General features: G+C 37.2%; 1 protein-coding gene across 1 annotated transcript in view; it reads left to right on the top strand.

Moving 5' to 3' along the window:
- LOC104077096 (gamma-aminobutyric acid type B receptor subunit 2-like) overlaps window positions 1-21,734 on the top strand; it is a gene marked incomplete at both ends in the record, with an annotated part of 58,008 nt that overhangs the window by 16,708 nt on the left and 19,566 nt on the right. The gene's annotated exons all lie outside the window — the stretch shown is intronic.

Genomic DNA, 21,734 nt, shown 5'->3' with positions numbered 1-21,734 from the left:
GCTAGGCTAGCACTGATCCAAACTGCTGTGCTCATGCAGTGTGTTGCTTGCAAAATTCTCAGCTCTGATATATTTCTTTGGCTATACTGAAAAATTATACTCCTCACAGTACCAGAGATTGTAGGGCTGTCTGCATTGAAATGGTATGCCCTGGAGAAGAAGAGGAGGGAAATACATGAATTATCTTTTGTTTATGGTACACTGCAGCGTAGCCTTCAGCTCTTATTTTGCTTTCCAGTCGTTTTCCTCATTTTAGCTTTATTTGTTTAATTTCGGCCTGTATGACGTTTGATGTACTGGCAAATTAATTTGCCTATAGCCTAGTAAAAATCTCAATTTTTGCCTCTGTCAGGTCTAATGATTTGCTCTTGCACTGGTGGAACAGACAAGTGGTCTGTGTTACCCTTGTCAATCTTCTGCAACTGGTCCCAAGGTCTGCCCTCAGACCAGCTTTGCTTCCCTTGTCCAGCTTGCTGAAATGAAAAACCATGGTATTTGCTGTGAAGGTTTCTGTGATGGATTCCATCACCAATGGTTCATGGATGCTTTTGTTTGTATGAATATTAAACACTTTAGGACAAATGCTTGTCAAAGGCAAAAAGAAAGAACTTGTCAACTCCCTTTCACCTGGAAACTAGTTGTTTTTATCTTTTCTCTTCTCTTGGAATTATTTTTTCTTTGTGCAGCTCTACAAATACAAAACTAAAGAAATCCCCCCGTGACTGCCTTGTTTAGCTTAAATTTTGTGTCCTTAAAATGCTTTGCATAACTTATTTTTTAGTTTTTTCTGTATAAAATACTTGCCATCAATTTCTTAAACTTACCTCTGATCAAGCCTTTCTTTCTTAGGCAGGCTTCCTGTATATTGTTCACCAATACCCTTAGGGAAATGTCTAACTACAAAACCAGGTAAAAATTCATTCTGAATAGGCTTGGTAAAACAGACTTTTTTCCATCATTTTTGTAAAGAAGACTAGATTGAGATTTGGTCCTCTTAAATGTTCACTGTGCTAAAGGTGTGTGACCGCTATAAAGCTTCAGCTTTAGTGATGAGCTGAGAACACTCCAGCATGACTGACTCCTCAAGACCAGAATGCAGCCTTTGCTCTCAGGAATTGCTCTGTGTTTGGGATTCATTTTGTGTAATGTTAGCCTCCTAAGCAGTGGTGTCTAGCCTAAGCTAATTGTTTAAATTACCTTTATAGCCCATGGGCACCTTTCAGCCCAAGTTGAGGTGTCTCAACAGAAAAAAATCGATGATACTGTCCAGATTCCTACAGCCTTCCATTGGTTAACTTAAACTAGGAACCACAGGGGAGGGAGATTATGACCCACGGTTGAGTGAGATAATGGTAGGCAGAGGTCAAAAGCACAGGGTGCAGGGTGATGGGAACAAGAGAGACTTCAGGAACAATAAAGCAGGGTGAAGAGACACCTGCCTCAAACGTACACAAATGCATGCAGCCTGGGAAAAAAGCAGGATGAACTTGAGCTGCACGTGCAGTCATCAAACTCCACCACTGGAATAACCAAGAGACAGTGGGAGAATTTACGTGGCTGGTCTGCTGTGGTGGATGGATGCAAGCTCAACAGGAAACACAGGCAAAGAATGAGGAGGATTGGGCTGCTCTCTGTTGTGAAGGAGCAGCTTGGACACATAGGTCTCTTCTACGGGAGGGATGACAGCCTGGCCGAGAGTTTGGCAGAATCAGAGGAGAGGACAGTAGGGGTGACACTGTGGTGTGGGTTTGTTACCTCCTGGTCAGGGTAAGAAATTGGACAAAGCCATCTCTAAGCAACCCGAGGAAAATATTTTCCACAAATACAGTGTTGTTCCTTGCAGGAAAAGCAATATTTAATTCTTCCGATTTCATTCCAACTAAGGAGGAGTCCAGGGAGAAGCCACCATAAAGCTGATAGTGAAGCAGTCTGGCTCCAAGCACTCAGAACTTGTAGGATCTGTGCTATAACATGCTTAGGAATAACGAGGAAAGCTAAACACCCCATTCTCCTTCAGGAACAGGCTGATAACTCACCAATTCTGTAACTTCTGAGCACAACAGGACACAAGTATCAACATTTGCACAAGTATCAACATTTAATCTGTCTTTTCCAGATGTTAGCCTCTTAGCACTTCCTCTAACCTCCCTTGTCTGTAGTCCCTTACCGAAAAATACAGTAGAGCATTGCTATGTTGTGACAGCTATTCTCGTTGATTGGGGCTTAGTGACAGTAATCAAAGTCAACAAACCAGGCAGTTGTGACTGAACTACAGAACATACTGGGATTTGAATACTGGTTTAACATATTTGCATAAGAAGAAAAGGGTTAAATGCAATTAAATGGATTAATTTTTATTTCTCTTGTGGAAGAACAACTTCTGCTGAATGAATGTTTAGCAGTCTGTGGTAATTCATGATGAAGTGATTTACATTTACCAGACATCCAAGTAACCTTAAACAAGGCTCCCAGATCCTTTGATACTATGGTAGAAATTCTTTGTTAATTTAAAATAAAACTGTAGACTAGTACTGAATGCATATGCATTTTCAATTATCAGTATGAAAGACCTCTTTGCTGTAAAATTTAATGTAAGAATGAAAGACAGGAATGGAAAAATAATGCAAGTATTTTCAGATGTATACAGTATGGATGTTTGCATTTCAGTCAGCAATGCAAGGAAGAAAAACATTCTCAGCTGTAGTTAGGCCCATCTGCAAACTTTTAACTGTGAAAAAAAGAAAGCTAAATACAATTACTTGATAAGCAAATGCTAAACTCTATGGGACCTGAGATTCCAAGTGTTATCCTGAGAATATGTCCACAATAGAAAGTAAAAGTTCTTACCTGTCTCCAAGACAGAAAGGACTTTCAAAAGCGATTGTGTTTATTAAGGCTGAGATTCTGTCAACCTCCGTTAAATGGTTTTGATGCAGTACTTTCTGACTAAAGCATTATGCCCTCTACTTTGCAGGAGTTCAGACTGACTGATTGATACATTTCCTTCTGCCATTAAAATCTTGGTATTTTTCTTTAAATTACTGTTACATACCAGTCAATCTTAATACAGTGTTGTATAGTATAATGTAAAAATCTTTCCCTGAGGTTTTATTGCTGAGCATGACGTCATATGGTATGGAATATCCCTTTGGTCAGTTTGGGTCCACTGTCCCAGCTGTGTCACCTCCCATCATCTTAGCTATCCCCAGCCTACTGACTTTTGGGGGTGGGGGAGAGAGAGAAAGCCTTGACACTGTGCAAGCGCTGTTTAGCAATAGCCAAAACACTGGTGGGTTATCATGGCTATTTCAGCCACAAATGCAAAGCACAGCACCATACAGGCTGCTGTGAAGAAAGTTGACTTCATAACTTCATTCCAGCCAGATGCAGTGCGTCACGTTACTGCTTTGTGCTCAGGTTCCTGCCAGTAAAATGGAAGTCATCAGATGTTTTCATCTGTAGATCTTAAATAGTTAAAAAGAACTTGATATTTTTGTTATCTACAGGTATTTATCCTCATTTTGTCAACATAGGTACTGAAGTGCAAATAAATGAAGAGCATCTTTTGGAGTGGGGGTTAGAGTGGATGCCAGTAAGAAGTTCAAAATGTGAAAGCTTGATTATATCTCTAGCATGAAAATATTGTTCCATAGTCAAAACCCAGATATTTTCTTGGTTTGCTAAAGAAAAATGCTACAGAATCTAATTCATATATGTATAATCCTATTGTTTCCCATGTATTCATGCTCAAGAACACCAGAAGGCTGGGAAATTTACTATATTCTTTGCCACTGTCCTAATGGCTAGTGATACACGTTAAAAAATGTGTCTGATTTCATCTTTAACTTCCAGTCACTATATTTTATGTATTTTTGTCTGCTAGATTAAAGAGATTGGAGTTAGAAAATCTCCTTAAGTAGGTAATTTCTCATGTACAGACTGTATCATCATGATTCAGTTCTGTCTTAATCCATCTTAGAGCTCATTTACTCTCTTACTGTACAGTCTCTTTCCAAATTGCAAATCAATCTTACGGTTTTCCTCTAAATTTTGAGTCTTTTCTTGGCATTGCTTTTAGTAGAAAAACCACATAGAATTGGCTATCTCTAGTCTTGGGAGAGGAGCGTATAAGGACTCTAGGTACTTTAAGCATATGTCTTTTTTTATAAGCATATGTCTTGAAGTGTATGTCTTTTTGCAGGTGGGCACAGATTGCCTTCAGTCCATGCTGCAATCCAGATAGGTGCTGGCAAACTCTGAACTGTGCCCAGCTAGCTGCAAGTAGGGCTAAGGATCCCATAGAGCAGTGGTCTCCAAATGGGGGGATCTGCACCTCAGGGGGTGTGCAAGACGATCTGTTGGAGTGCAGGAAGAAAATAGTTGAACTTCCACTTATATTTATTTTTATCTAAAAAAAATAAGGAAGAAATTAAGCTTTACTAATATTTAATACACAAATTGACACTGGTGCATTTAGTCGGTTCATATGTCAGATGGTCATGTAGGGTTCATGAGGTACCCTGAGGGAAGAGTGGGTACTCCACAATGTGGGCGGATTGACAGTGGCATCCTCACTCATTGGTTCACTTTCAGCATATTGCGATGTATTACAGTTTACATGTGCCCAGTAAGTGGATTTATGGATTATATTACGTTTATGGATTATATTAATTTTTACTGAACTACAGAATGGAGAAGTGGCTTAAAAAGATTCCTCCAAAGAAACCGCAGTTTGAAGATAATACTGATAATGCCAGCACAAGCGAACAAGAAGAAAATGGCAGAGCTGACACTTCTCCTACTGTTAGTACAAACTCTTCATCAACCACATTATGGGTGAAAACAATGACAAGCTAACCAGATCTGACAAGAAGTCAGCCAAAAGAAAACAAAATTATCAAGACGACTATTTGAAATATGGATTTATAGCTACGGTTCCTAATGATGAACCTTGCCCTAAGTGTATACTGTGCTATTGATAGTGTACGAAGCCATCACGATTAGAAAGACATTTTAAAATTAAGCACCCAGAACATGAAGACATACCTCTACAATTTTTTCAGTGATGTGATACTCAGTCCAGTACTTTACATAACTAAACATAATGATAAATGTTTAAAAGCATCTTCTGAGGTTTCTTACTTAATAGCAAAAGACAAAAAGCCACATACCATTGGGGAAACACTTGAAGTAAAAATGGCTGAAATAACACATGGAAAACAATACAGCGATAAAGTGAAGTCCCTTCCTTTGTCAGCAAATACTGTTGGAAGATGCCCAGAAGACTTGAAGAGTTGCTGAAGAGTTAAAGAAACAGATATTAGAACAAATCACGCAGTGTGGGAGGTTTGACGCAGCTGGGTGAAAGTACAGATATTTCTAACGTGTCTCGGCTTATGGTATTTGCTAGATTCTGCTTCAATAATGAAACAAATAAAGAAGTAGTTCTTTATGAGCCACTAAAGGAAAAATGTGCTGCAGAAGACACATTCTTGACAGTAAATGACTTCTTTAGTAAGAGTAATGTTTTATGGAAAAACTGTGTAAGTGTAACCACTAATGGAGCGGCTGGAATAAAAAGTGTATTCCAGGGTAAGGTTACAGAGCTAGCATCACACGTGAAATTCTTTCGCTGTCATAGGCAAGCTCTGGCAGCAAAGAAGCTGGAGCCGAAAGTGCATGAAGTGCTGCAGGGTGCTATCGATGTGGTTAATTTTATTAAAAAAGAAAGACCTTTAAATAATAGAATATTTATAATACTCTGTAATGAGATGGGGGGTGACCATGAATATCTTTTGTACCCCACAGAGGTTCACTAGTTTTCTTATGGTGAAGTGCTTAAAAAAGTTGTTGAAATGTTACGCGTTTTTCTTTTACAAAAAGACAAGTCTTCCAGACTTGCTGACCTTTTCTGTGATGACAAGAAGCTGTCCATAGCAGATATTTTCAAAAAAATAAACACACTTAATGTGTCCCTTCAATGTGAAGGTGACGCTTTAACCATGAGTGAGAAAGTCACTGCTTTTCAGAGGAAAATTGTGCTATGGAGAGAGCATTTTGGAAACAGATGTTTGGAAATATTTTGATCGTTACGTGATTTTGTTGCCAAAAAAGATGCAAGCCAGTCACCTAATAAAAACTCTCATATCTGTACACTTAAAAACTATGGAAACTGAATTTTCTAGCCTCTTTAAAAATCTTCCCAACAAGAATTTCAGTGGGTTTTGAACCCAGTTGTTAAATATATAAAAATGCAACACCTTCTGATTAGTTTGCAAGAACAACTGGTTGCCATCAGGGAATATGGAAACTTACTAGCCAAAATTCAACAAAAACCTTTGCGTAATTGGTGGATGGGACTTAAAATGAAATATCATGCTTTAGTAAGTGTAGCCAGCGATGTACATCCTCCATTTGGATCTACATATCTTTGTGAAGCAAGCTGCCATTAAAACCAAGTATTGAAGTAAACTGGAAATAAACCTTCAAATTGCTGTATTGCTAAGTGTTAAACCAAGAGTTTAAAAAATAATGAAGGATATTCAATCATATTGATTAGTGAGAGCAAGAAGGGGTTTTTTATACCTTTAAAAAAAAAATTTTTAAAATATTATTTCATCTTTATCCCATCCTTTTTAATATCTATTTTCGTTTATGTTTTATAATAAGCATAATATATTAGTACAATAGCAAGAATGTGTATATAATTTATAAATAAATAAATATACATACATTGGGGACGCATGCTCAACAATTTTTTACTGATCAAAAAAGTTTAGAGACCACTGCCATAAAGCCAGAGCATGTTAGCTTAGTTCCCTGCTGCACCTCATTGGGTTACATAGGTTGAAGTTCCTGCTGGTTGCCTGAAATAGTGGGCAGAACACATTCATACCTGTCTGAAAAATACCTTGGAAACACCTACAGCAGACTGGAAACTCCAGCAAAATACTTTTTGTCTGTCTTATATTATGAGATTATTGCCAACTCTTTACACTATTAATAGATCCGAGAAAATCCATTAACCCTTTTTTTAAGAGCCCTAAGATGACAAACTATGTTTATGCGTCATGAATTTTACAGAGGTTCACAGTAAGGGCTCTACCATTTACGTGATCCAAGTACCCCCTGAATCCAGCACAGCTTCTTTGGGGGAATTTGCTCTGCTTCTGGATATCATTGTTTTCACTAGGATAAATAGCCTTAGTAGAAAGCCCCATTCAGTTCCTGTAGGTTCTTTTCACACCATGACACTATATGAAGACAATTGCATGTGACTTCCCCTTGTAAAGCTGAAAATTAATCGATTAAGCCCTATTATATGGCAGTTTGGAGAAATTATTGTAAACTAAGAGACACACTGCATTATAAGATATTCTCACTTTCTTAATTTCTCTTCTCCTTTAGGACCATACTTAGAAGGATCACATCATCTGGTGACCTAGGGAATCAGGGTGGGGAGAGAAGAGGGCGGATTCCCCTCCTCCTTTCACTACTATACTCTTTTTAGACCCAAATGTCAGTAGTAACTTTTGTGTTCCCCTTAATTTTCTGTGCTCATACAATGTGGAGGAGAATCTGATTCCATGTCGATGGATTGCTATTTAAAACATTTATTCACACAGATTAGTGACGAATTGTCAGTACAAATGGTGAAATGTCTCCTGTAGAGATATCATGGTGGTTTCTTAAAAGCTCTCATACCACCTACACTCCTGGCATTTTAGAGTGCCCCTAGTTTTATGGAAACAAGCCTCTCTAGATATCACCCACCAAAATCTCTGAGCACTGAAATTAATAAATAGATGAAACTTTAAAGAATTGTTCAGATTGCAGGATCAACAATTCTAAATTTAAATGTGCCTGCACAGCTTTAACAGAAACGTTCTGTAAAAAAAAAGAACCTCATCTAAACAAAATTAATGCCTTTCTCCTGACTCCCAGTCCAGTCCAGCTTCTCTTGCTAGAACAGAGTTTTCTTGTATGGGCTACTGGGATTATTGCCTGTGCTTCTAGGTCTCTTTCTTGTTTAAAGGAGGGAGATTCATGTTACAGGATATTAACGTTGCGTTTTTAAAAAAAAATGCTAAATGGTATTACCTTTCAGGGTAACTGAAAACATGTAACAAATTACATAGAATGTATTTAAAACTCAGAAATAGAAGTTATTTTTAAGGGGATCGTTCAATTCCAGTGAAGTCAAATGCATAACCCTTAATGACACCACATGTATTCTCTCCTCCCTGAGAGAGCTAAAATAAAGCATTACATATGCTTATGAAGGTACAGAACATTTTTTCATGCCAGATTGTTGTTAGTTCTTGTGGGGATACAGAAGGGTAAAGTCTGATTCCAGGTGTTCTGTGAATTCCAGGCACAATCAGCAACATTAAAATGAAGAGGGCAGCGACAGTAAAAAGTATTAGCAGTGTGCTAATTAGCAGTGGTGAAGGAGATGATTGCCAGTCCAATAACAAACAGACATAATTTTCACCATCTGAAGTGGCCAACAAGTTGCCCAAAGACACAGAATGAAACTGCTTGCTTAATTTGCAATGTAAAACACAAAGTAATTCTCAGGTAACCTAGAGGATTTTGTCTTCTGGTTTCCACACTGAACTAGGGATGTCATCTCAGACAGTACTGATAAACCGCTTATATTTTTGTATCATTTTCCAGTCATGGATAAAACTGGCTTTACTTTCTTAAACCAAATCACTTGTATTAATGTGACCCCAAAGAATTCATCTGTAGGAAAAGAGAATGTGAAACCAATGAAATGAAAAGATGCCACCATGGTATTTTTAACTATGTTGCTGTAAGAAAGAGTGCAACCACAGTAAGGCTGCTTAAGACAATATGCTGAGATGCAGCATAATGACTATGCAGAATCCCATTCAGAATAACATAAAATAATGTGCAGAATTTATTTATAAAGGATTTGATATAAGATATATCAAGAATTATTGTGATTTAAAAAGCTTCAGGAAAAGATGTTAGAAGGAGGAAATTTCAGAACATAGAAGTCTGCCAAAGGAGAAGAGAAAGAGCAAGAGTAATTAATGAAGGCGTTAAAGGATTCAAAGAGATATCTACAAAAGCCAGGGGAAAATGTCTTTTCTAGAAGGACTTTTCACAGGTAACTGGAGTACAGCTTCAGCTGACAATTGAAATCTCAGTGGAGAAAGTATGTGAATCAAACTGAGACGCTCAAGTACAGTAAATTATCACCACCATATGGTATCCTTCTGAGGATTCTGAAGTAAATAAAGTGTGAAATAACAGTCATACACCATTGCGGGAAATGTTGCTGCAAGGATCTCTTCAGCATTCAAAAAAATGTTAGTATAGCTTCTGTATTTTCTTTAAATTTGGAGGACCAAGGGATAATCCCCCAAACTCTGAAACAATGTTTAATCACCTACTAGTCCTAGAAAATAGGACGGAAATGCTCTAATAGAGCCACTACTTTGTCTTGCTTTACCTTAGTTTAACTTAGATTAAAAAGTGAATGTACTTTAAAGTTAGCATAGCATATATTAACTGGATTAATTTCACTAGCATGGGTTAACTGAGCTATTAACTATCTAAATTCCTGCTTTCCAAAAGGAATGTGATTATGGCTTCTGCACATTTTTAAGTTGCTTGTTTTTTTAACAGAAGTGGTTACTCTCCAAAGCCTTCAGCAGAAGATGGTTATGTGTCTCATGATGAATTTGGGAGAATCAGCAATGTAATAGATAATAGTGCCATTATTAGTTCCTAGGGGGAAGAAGGGGAGAGAAAGAGAGATTAGAAGCAAAAGTAGTAGTTTAGTTTGTAACTTGCTACTCCCCAGGTGACAGCAACCACTGTAGCTCACCTTATGCCAGAGAGTGCCATCTAAACGTCAACTATTTTTTCTGTTGCAGACTTTTAGCAACTTTCTCTCTCACTCCTTTAAGCAGCCTTGAACTTCAACTTGCCACTACATATAAGGGGCAGGGGGACAACTTCTTGGGCTTCCCTGAAAAAGCGCAATTTAATTTTGTATCAAGTGCATGGCACCTTTTCAAAATACATTTAAGTAGCTAAGAGTTGATACTGTATGCCTGGTTTTCTTTTACTAGTCTTGAGTTTGCCAGCTTTATTTTTCGTTTTATCCTTTTTCTGAGGCAATGGGTGGCTTATCATGCTAACTAAATGTTAGATATCATTAATTTTGCACACGTGATCCAATTCCACTTCGTGTGCCTTTCTGACATTTTCCAGGATTGCTTCTCCTCTTTTGGGTTTGGAAACAGAGCAGTAACATCAAGACATTTCTTCACGAAGCATTCACAGATGGGTAGACTCGAGTGAGGTTTCCTACAACAATTAATGGTTGGCAGATTAATAGTAAGGCAGAAGCTGACCACTGCTGTCCTTATCTGGTAGCAGCAGTAGTCAAAGGTGGGTGCATAGCCACCATACAGCTCCTACATGGCTGCTGCTTCCTTCCACGGGGATAGCTTTCACAGAAATCAGTGCTTCAGTGTTCTTAAGGTTAATGTCTCTTCCTCAAAGACGTGACTAACAACTCTCCATTGAACAAATCAACAAACTCTTGATTTCAATTGGCAGATGAGATGGAGGAAAAATTGTGATGAAGGTACACCCCTAATTTATTTAAAACCTTAATTAGTATTGTTGGGTGCACTGATGGTCTAAAAAAGAAAAGGGAAGGACATGGATTGCACTGGTTGCTTTTGCTTTAACCAGATCATCATGGTATCTGGATCTTCAGCTCTTGCTTAGGGCAAATCTTCTGTTGCAGTATGCTTTAAGCTTATATGAAGGGCATAGACCCTAATGCTTTTGTTTTCTGGACTTTTTTTTTGCTGGCCTGCTTGCTCTAGCATAGAAAATCTTACATATGAATATACTGCTTTAAGAAAAAGTAGAGTTTGGAGCTGTTGAAAGTGATCAAACATCTGTTGTCCCATTCTGTTTCTTTATTAAAAATAGTTGTTGATTATGTATTATCTTCAGTAGAATCTGTTTGGTAACTATCAGAATACTAAGGATGACCTGGTAAGCAGCTCCAATTTCTTAACAAGTCCATGTTTTTATCTAAGACCCATCTTCAAGGAAGTATAATAGTCTCAAGTGGGACAGCATACTCCATCATGTGTATGCTTGTTTGGTAGAGTCAAGTCATCAAGCACTCATTTTTACAACAGTGTTCTGCCTCAAAATTTTCTGTTCTGCAACTGATGAAAATACTTTTCAGGGGATTTATTTTTCATACAGTTAAAAGGTGGACCAACTGCATCATACAAAAGTTTTAATTGTAGCATTAAGTTCTCAATACAGGATGTCTTCAGTTCTTCATGGTTTCATAACTCCTCAGTTCCTCCAGTACAGACGAGTGAGTGCAAACTCTTGTTGCCAACAATTATAGACAGATTCACACTCCTTTGGAAGGTCTGAGCTGCTGCTGATTTGCTGAGAGGGTGCAAACAGAGAGGATGCAAAAGGAAATTGTGTTTCAGAATTTTTTGTGAAATTATTTTGGTTTTCTGTATTATGAAAATGAGTAAAGCCAAGATGATATCTGTCACAGAGAGCTGGTGCTGAAGCGTTTTGACAGAATGATCAGATCAGTAGTGCTTGCATGTGCAGAAGGTGGGCATTTGGGTTTGTAAATCAGTTGTTTCCTCAGATAATAATCACAGTGATGATAGGAATGGTATTAGTGAGCATTTGAGTATATAAGACAAAAGAAAGCTAATCAGTATGTTATGCTTCTTTAAAGACTCCAAAAGTTTTTTCAATTATTTTTGAAAATTAAACATTAGTATGAATTTTCAATACATAACACTGGAAGAAATGTATTACTACTATAGTGTCATGTATCTTCTGTTTAGTTTCTTCTAATTTTAGTTCCCAAATGGATTAAAGTTACAGCCCTCAGTACAATGCACTACAAAATTCCAGTCTTAAGAAAACAGAAAAGGCACTAATAGACAAGTGCAAGTGAAAAAAGTTCTTTGAATGTAAATGATACGCAATGGAGAAAAAGAGGAAACTTCATTTTTTTAAATCTCCTGATTACTTGTCTCTGCTCAGTAATATCACTCCAGTTAGCATCTAACTTAGTTCTCTAATGTAGCAGAACCTATTTGGGTCAGAAGAGGTAGAGTGTAACTTCTGTATTTTTCCAACGGGAAGGAACATGGGGCTGAAGCATGGTTCATATGGTAAAATTTTCATTTCTATTTATATTAGCATTATCATTCGTTGCAACATTATCATGTGATGATTTTATATCCCTGAAGTGGTGTCTGTTTTCCCCTTTTCACCTGGAAGAAAAAATATAGGCTTACAAAGTTTAAACCACAGGGGTTTTTTTACAAAGTTCATCTAAACAAAACTGTTTGGAGCAGCACATTGCCAAGTGGAAAATAAGTTAATGAAACGCTTTATTAAACTGTTCTCAAATTTTAAGCAAACCTGTCCCTCCACTCCTAAAAAGCCTAAAGCCCAAATATCCCAGTGTATTGCAATGAGGACAACTATTCCCATAATTCAGGCATAGAACAGAATTAAATATTAGCTTGATATTGCTGACCTTTCCTCATTTAGGAAGTCTGAGGAATGTGGATTGCTATTTTTGAGGATTATTGAAATAGCAATAATTTCATATCATCTGTATTCTCACAGGTCTGCTTTCTATAATCTCCCCTTCATCAAAATGTCATCCAATTTTTATATTAGGTAACTGCTGAGGCTTGCATTCATAGTTTTCAGTTGGTAACAACACTTATTCCTGGATACAGAGGTTGACATATAAATGTTGACATAGTCTCCTGAGTCTGATGCAATTAAACCATTAATAAACAACTACACCTTCAGTTCAGCAACTGAGTGCATGGTAAAACTTCAAACTTGGCCCAGGTTTTCTGAAAGAAAAAATCCCAGATAGATAAAGACTTCCAAGCTTTTCACAAAACACATGGTTTGTACAAACCTCCTCTACCAGCCAAGAAGTAGCAGAACCCGTGTGTTCTCCTTTGGTGGTTGGGTGGTCAGGTTGAGAAAGGATGCAGAGAAGTGGTCCCTGCCTCTGACCTTGTCGTGAGAACATTTTATGAAGGTAAGGGATCTTTGGGGTTTCTAAATTTCAGTAGATGCTACCGGTACTGGAACACCATTTTGAGACAGGGTTAGATTTGAGACCTGGGATTCAGTTACAGTTCAGCTGTCTGTATCTGAGAGTCATCTAAGCTCCACTTATAGTTAATGGAGAAAAGAGAGAGGCACTTCTAGGGTGCAATTCATCTCACCTATTTTAGACATCTGTTTATGGATGAGATGACTCATTCCTCAGAAATGCCCATTTATCTTAACATTGGCAATATCCATGTAATACCTTTCCTAGTTATTGGAATAAAAAATATTTCATCCATCATGGATGGAGAGACTGTAAATGTGTAAATATTACTGTTGCTTTCATTCTGCTTAATCAAGGAGGATTTTACAGAAAGATGCTTCCTTTTGTAATTATAAATTATAGCTCTTTTGGCACTGATAACATTTTCTTAAACAATATTCAGTTATCGTTCATGTTGCTTTGTTTGAATTAACCCTCTCAATGAATTATATTCAGAATTGTTTTAGTAAATGGGCTCTTTCTGAGTAATAAATGTGTTTGAAATATGTGTGGATGTAAGAATTACTAATGAGTACTATACGTTGTCCACCTGTAATAATGTAATCAGATGTTGAGTCCCTAATTTTTGGTTCAGTAATCAAATAGTCTATTTGCTACATGAAAGCTACTACAGAAGTGTATTTGAGGGTGGTGTAATAGTGCTTCAAAAGAAATTTGTGATGGTTTTCTAAGCTGTGATTTATTCTTTTTCCTGTGACAGCATGAGAATTTCCATCATGTTCTGTTCTTATTTCCTAATCTAGATCAAATTCACCAATGTAAGCAGATTTACTATGTATTCTAGGTAGTTTTTAAAATATTTTTTATTTCTCTAAGTATTTTTTCTGTCTAAACACATACTCTAAAGCTTGTGAAATTTTATTTGTCAGAAGAAAATCCAGATATATTCTATATTTTGCATTCTATGTTCTAATTGCACTCCACACATAATAATATGGAGTGCCTTTATTTGTCTGCCTCTACATTCCCTCCAAGATAAAGTGTTCAGTATTTCAGCACTCCTACTTACTTGACTGCTTGCACCAACTTTTAGTAGTCCTATTACATTCACTTGCTTTAATAAACAAACATTTCTAATTTCTTGCTTAATTACTTGTGCTTCTGGCATTGGCTTACAAATTATTAAATAATCTATTCGCAGTATGGCCCCTATTGACTTTCATAATACCTGGCATGAAAATTACTGTTGTATAATATTACAACCTCCGGACCCTTTGCTTTTGTTCTATCTCTACCTCTAAAAGTCAAGTCTGATAAACTTACAGAAGAGTGGTTGTCCTATTTATCTGGAAGCCACCAGAACCACATTGCCTTCAGTTTTGTAGAGGGTATCTCACACTGAAGGAACCAGAAGTATATTTTGTGTATATTTTCTTCTTCAGTTTTGCCCCTGAAATCTTCATGTGAACTCCTGTTATTTCTTATATATTTCTTATATCATTAACTTTCAATCCTTGCCTACTATCTTTGAGATCCTTTCTGGCTTTGCAATGTATTATGCATTTTTTCCTATAAGGAATGTACCATGCCTTTTTCCTCTCTGCTGTGCTACTGAGTTGTGTGTTTACTTGTCTTGGTGTCCAGTCTTATTGAAGGGAGTTTGTTTCTTCTTTTCTAGTGTGCAGGTCCGTAACATGCTTGTGGATGTGGATTAAATGCAACTTAATCTGTTCATACTTTGTCATAGTGCAGGTCCCTGTTTCTTTTTCCTAGCTAAATTTTTAGTTCACTCTAATATGCTGGCATCTTCGAATACCTGATAGCAAGTGATCCATCCATCTTGATAAGATGGATTCATTTGATCTTTTTGTTGCAGAGAAATCACCTTCTAACTTGAACTGTTTGTAAGCCACCTTAAAAACCCCTAAAAACATCCCCCCTCCCACAAGAACCCTAAATTCCTATTAATTCTTTTTATCCACAACTACTAGGTTTAACATCAGAGTTCATGATTAGGTTTAGCTTCTGTGACCAAAAAGCATGAGAAGGAAATTTTTCTACTTTAGAAAATTTTGGGGGAAATTAAAGCATTTTATATGTGACTTTATAAAGGTTTATGTTTAAATAGGTGTGATCTGTGTGGTAGTCATGAATATGTAGGTTTTATGTGAAGTCATATTTACCATGTTGACATTCCTGGCAGAAAAGAGGAAAATTAGCATTTTTTAACTGGAAGATGTAGTTATATATATAAAAAATAAAACAATACAATATCCTATTTTTGTTCTGTTATTGTTAGTATTATTATTATTACACCAGTCCAAAACACTCAGTCTGAAACACTTAGGTACTTCTTGCAGGCAAGAATTACGTTGATTGCATTTGTTTCCAGGTTAGATCCATGTGCTAGAGTCCTACTTCAATGAAAAAAGTCATATTTTTCTTGAAAGCCTGTACTGACAGTTTTCCCAAGTAAAAGCCTAATATTCCAGGGTTCCTTCTTCCCTTCCTCTTACTCTGAAAACCACACACAATATGTGATTTTTTAAAAACATCTGATTTCTATTGAACAAAAAAGGAAATCCAACACATCTCTGATTTTATTTCTCCTTTACGCAATAAGATATATTTACTTTTTAAATTTTCCTGTAAGTGGGACTCTTTCCTAATACCTAAAATAATATTTACTGTTTCCTTTTGGTTTATCTATTCTTTATCTTTTGTTTTGTATTGTCTCTCTGCTCAAAATAAGGTTCTATTTCCTCTTTCATCCCAAATGATGTGTATATCAATGAATTTTCTTCTATATCTAACGTCTTCTGTATTTATCTTCTACATCTACTGACAAGTATCAGTATTTAGTATTACACAATTTCTCTTCTCCAGATATAGTATTTCTTGAAAGTAAGTTTCACTCAGTGCTTCTGAGCCTCTAAATGTGAGTAATGTGTTTGTTTCATTGGAATGAAAATAGGGATAATTATGTTTGCTTGTAATGCTTGTATATGGTGAGATCTCTCTATCTTTACTAATCCCAGAAATTGTAATCTCTCTTTTGCAATTACTCACGATTTATGTTTTGTCCATGCAATGAGGAAACATTTTTTTCCTATAATTCATGCATTTGTTTTGTACACATATGTTTATATCTCTGTACTGAAACTCCTACAGTACAATGTTTTAAAGTACACAGTATAAATCTCGGCAGCAGGAAATCTTAGTGAAAAATCTGACTGTATAATCCACCTGGTCTGACCAGTTCTCATTCATTAGGAGTCTCTTATGATCAACATCTGGTAGGATTAGAATGCCCTGAACAACAAGGATTTAGCTTGCAGTACTTACATGCAGCTTTAGTGAACCAAAAGGTCATCGGAAATATGCTTTGTTAAAAACAAAGTACTATGATTAATCTAAAAATTATTTTGTAACTGGTAGAGTTAGGATTAAATGAGTAAACTGTGCCTTTAAACATACAATCTGAAACCTAGTTTGAACCGTCAATCAGTGGAGACCCCTGAATCCAAACTATCATAATTAGATTGACAATTCATCAGGAATATCGCCTTTATTTACTATTTTCCTGGGAAAAAAAGGGATAAAATTGGCTTGATAAAAATGAAATATTGTGGTCAAATGGATGCTAGATATTTACTACTGGTGAGCAGGTGCTCGCACTAATAATCCCACTGAAGTGAGCAATATCTGCTCACCCAAAACAAAATCACTATGTGTGCAACTTTTGTATCCTTGTGACGTAGGGGATTTTTTATATATTGTATGCAGAGAATCATCATACGCAGATCATATAGGAAGAAAAAACATGCCAACGACCAAAAATCAGCGTCAGGGCCCTGCAAGCACCAAAAGCCCTTTCTGACCCTGACCGGTCCCCCGAGGCTTTCCCCCTGCCTCCGCCCACGACCCAGGACCCCGTTTCAGCTCAGCCCAGTGCCATCAGTCCCTGCCCCAGCGATGCTGTGGGAGTGCTGGTCTCTCTCCCTCTCTCACAGCCTTGCCTGTCATGGACCCTGTGGGTTTGGACCCATTTCCTGGCTTGTCCTCAGACCTGTCTTGTCGGTACGGACCTGCCCAGCAATCACGGGGCTGTGTCTCACCCTGGTTATTCTCACCAGACCCGATTCTGTCCCTGACTCATGGATGGACTTCCCAGCTTTACTCTGGACCTGCCTTATGGCTGTGAACTTGCCTGGAGGTCTAGCCTCGTGGCTGAATCTGGCTGTTTTCCCTGAGCCTGTCCAGGCTCCCCTCACTGGGGCGCTGGCTGGTGAGGTCCCTGGTCCGGGGGCTGTGTAATTGCACACGCATCCCCCTTCCGTAGGGAGGAGCCGGCCCCTGCCGCTCCCCAACATTCACTTCCTTTCCTAAAACCTAAATCCGTCCATCCTGATACAGACCACAGGAGTGTTGTAATTTGGTCCCGTCTAGACTCATATTTTTCTTACATCTATGTAGTCATTCTGTCTACTCCTCAATTTGCTGGAGATTAAAGAAATTAATTTCTTCCTTGGCAGTGCAAGTTCTTGGCTCCTCAAAACCCCTTTATTTCTTCCTTCACAGGTGCAGGGTCAGGGACTGTGTTGTTTGCCTCTCAAACATCATTGAATTTGATACCACAACTATGAGGTAGGCAAGTATTGCTGCCATCCACTTCACAGAAAAAAGATACAGCCAGACTTGGTAGCAAACTTCAAAATCTTATTTAGGTCATATGAGCTGTATCACAGAGCAGCTCTGGCAGAATGAGGGATAAAAGACAGTTCTCTTGTGTCCTGTCCATTGCCTCAAGCACAAGGGCCATCCTTTTCTTCCAGCAAATGTGTCCCTTACACATGATATAAACCCTTCATTTTTTGGAGCTTGCTGCTGGGTAAACATTTTTGCACCCCAGTAATTTTTGGAGTTGACCACACATAAATCTATTAAATATGTAGTATGGTGAAATACTGATTTCATCCAGCTTTGTATGAAGAACAGTGTAAAAGTGCTTTTTTTTTTTTCTGTGAGTGAAGGACTACGTTCTCTAAGCAGTGATTCATGAAACCTTCCAGGTTTATTGATGATCAGGTCTGGTTATCCCTGTTTTGGAAAAATGAAATATTGGTGTCTTTAAAGTGCGTAAAATTTATATAAACAGACATAGAGCCATAACCTTCATTAAATTGTTAACAAGGGATTATACTACTTCTGTATTGTAGGTCAGTGCAAAATTTACTTAGGAACTGCAGATCCCCACCAAGGTTTAATGCAGTTTTGTTACAATTTTCTACAGCAGTTTTCTCCAGTCAAAATTATCCTATTCTACACAATAAAGAAGCAGAAGTACAGTATTTTGCAATTTTCTTTACTCAGAGTTGGTGGAAAGAAACAATTACTGCTGAGCTCTAAAACTGCTTGTACTGCTGGTGATACGCTTTCCAGGACTGCAAGCATCTGCTAAAATAAAACATGCAGCATTTTGTATTCTGAGTTTTACAAATTTAATCCAAAATTGCAACATTTGCTACAGGAATTGGCAGTTCTATAACTGGAGGTGAGGCTTTGCGAGTTCTGACATTGGACCTAAATCCAAATCAAAAGATTCTGTAGTTAAATTTATTTGAAAGAAGTGAAGAACTGTAGGAAGACAAATACAAGTTTCAATTCTGTGAGATATTTAGAATATTTAGAAAGAAAGAAAAGAACCTGAGGATGGTGACAAAAAAGTGTGGAAATAGGAAACAAAGACTGGAAAATGTAGTGGAAATACCCCCAGACCAGGCACAAGATGAGATTGTCAGACTAGTGGTCATAGAATTGAAAGGGGGAAAAAAACCCATTAAGTGTTCTAGAAAAACAATGTAAACCTTGTAAATTGTTATAAAGCTCCTAATATCTTGTTGTGATAGTGGGAAAGAAACACCTTTCTTTTGGCAAAATCTCCACAACAGATGCATCTGAAAAGCATCCAATATCTGATTGTGGCAATGAAGAGAAAAGACTTCCAACTTCTCTGGCACCAAATCTAATAAGGTGTGTCTTTTGGGAGGTTAATCAGTAGTTCAAAGAAAAGTCTAAGAGCTCTGAAAGCCAGAGAGTAGTGGACTTCTAACAGATGGGGCAGGGGGGTATCAGAGAAATTTCTCAGTGGCTGAATTTAAATAAATGTTGCTCAGAAAAAAAAAAAAAATATGCAATTGAATACCTCAATTGCAAAGTTCATGAACAAGTTCTGAAGGGAAGGAATCACAACAAGCCACTAGACAGTCTGCAGTCTAATCAAATGTCAGCCTTGTGCCCTCCACTGAAGCCTATCTATAAGAGTTAGTCTATTTTAATACTATTTAACGTGTATTTTTTATCATTTTTCTCATGTTAATAATGGTCTAATTTGACTAAACTGTATTTGGTGAATCAGCTGTTTTCCACTCAGATCAACTGAGTAATGTTAATCTAGTCTCCCTGAGATTAAAAAAATGACTAGAAATGGCTCCAGAAAAAAAATTAAGAAAATATCAGAAAAGCAAACCTGCAACTAAAAAATTTCTTTTTTTACAGAAGAAGGTAGGACAGTATGGGTAGAAGCATATGACAAGTTGTATGCCTTTGGAAAGCACAGTTCTGTTAGCTAAGGAAAATTTTACTTTTTCTAGATAACGTATGATAGTTTTAGTGAACTTTTATACTGGGTAGAAGATTTTGAACATTAGCTAAACTACGAGCAAGAGAGGTCTATTTTCTTTTGTTATCCCTGACAGTTTGTTTCAGAAAAACGATTTTTCTTTCTATTGAGAAAGACCTGTATCATAAGGAGCAGTTAATGGCAATGTTGGAACTAAAATATCAATCTTTCATTTTATTAGTATACTAGCAGAAAAAGGAGTCACTACTGATCATTTTTTGTCAGTGAATACATTTTCACAGAATGCTCTTAAAAACTGGTTATAACATCACAAAAGGATGAAGGGTATAACTCAGATCTTGGTGGACTGACATTCTGACTGTTGCTTCTGTAAAATAAAATAATTTTAAATAAAAAAATTACCTATACATCCACTTGTTTTAATCATTGTAAAAGGTTATAATGTAAAAATATGTCTTAATAATTTTAAAGCATGGCTAAAAGGAATAAGGTGAAGCAGAGGCCATGAAAGAAGTAATTAAGGCAGCCGGTGTAGTAATGATCTTCAGGAAACACTTCACTGGTCAACCAAGAAACTTGGCAAAACCAGCTGAAAGGGAACAACAAAAAGGTGGAATGCTGTTTGAGGATCAATTAATGCAATTTCTACATTGCAGAAACCAGATTATGCTTCTTTGTCATGACGAAATTTGCAAAACCACAAAGATAGTTTTAACATTCCTCTTTTTTACCAAAAACTGTGTTTCTATCTAACAGTTAAGCAGCATACCAAAAAAAAAAAAAAAATTATTTGCATGGTAAGCATGAAAGCATGAAATACACCCAGCAGAACCACTAACATGCAGAGATTGGGAGGATACTCAGGAATATATATTGAAGAAAGGCTGAAGGATTACTGAAGAGACAAGTTTGTCTTGAAAGCAAAGCTGCCAGCAGAACTCAGAAGTCTCACCTGTGACCTTTCATGTCTCAGTGCATCCCCTTGCTTTTGCTGTATACTTACGCATGAGTGTGACAGACTCAGCACAGGAAATTTAGCAATAGCTGGGTCTTATTTTTGCACGGAAAAAATGTCATCTCATTATATAAACTTTATGGTTATTTCAATTCAAATGAAGAAGGTTCTACTCCTGAAGGACAGATACCACTTCCTTTTCTTTACTTGACCATGTCACTGTGTATCAAATATTTGCAGATTGTTTTGAATGAGCTGTGCTTCTCTCTCAAAGGAGGTCAAGGAAAAGGAGAGTTAGGAGGGAGATTTCAAATGTGTCATTCCGACGACCCATAGAGAGGGTCATTGGAAAGTATCTGACTATGATTTTTACACTTCTAAATTTTCCTGTTTAATATCACATATATTTCTCTTCCATGTATTGTATTTTCTCTGTTTGCATTTGAGATACCTGTTTTACACTGTGATTTGCTTCCCCTATTTCTGATATAACAAACGAGACAATCAGTGCAATGAATGTGATCATAATTTTATTAAATTAAAATTGGAGTGCCACTCTCTACATTTCAGTCTGTAACCATGTTATCTCCAGCTAAAATTATTTTTGCTCATCTATTAGGAATAGTAATGTGAAACTCTGTTTTTGCAGTCATGGGCTGGAGGAAAATCAGCAGTGATTAAGACAGAAAACCTTGAAGTAGTTATATGGAAAAAAAAAACCCTAAATCTGTAAGCCAGATTGCTTTGTATGTTATCTGGCTTCTTTGTGCTATTAGGCAGCTCAAAGAGGACAGAGTCTTGCCGCTATAAAAAACAGGTGAGAAAACCTGTTGATAGAAAGTTGCTTGTGTCACCTTTAAACAAATCATACCACTCGCTGCCCCATGCAGCGAGATGCACGCTCTCAGAAAGGGGGAGGGCACAGAGGAGTTCATGAAGCTTTACCAATCCCTAAATGACATAAGCTAAGCTCTGCTGATTCATGCTAGGACTGGCTGACG

Source organism: Fulmarus glacialis, unplaced genomic scaffold (assembly GCF_000690835.1).
Source record: "Fulmarus glacialis isolate BGI_N327 unplaced genomic scaffold, ASM69083v1 scaffold4485, whole genome shotgun sequence".
Taxonomy (NCBI): domain Eukaryota; kingdom Metazoa; phylum Chordata; class Aves; order Procellariiformes; family Procellariidae; genus Fulmarus; species Fulmarus glacialis.
This window is presented reverse-complemented; position numbering and strand designations above follow the sequence as displayed.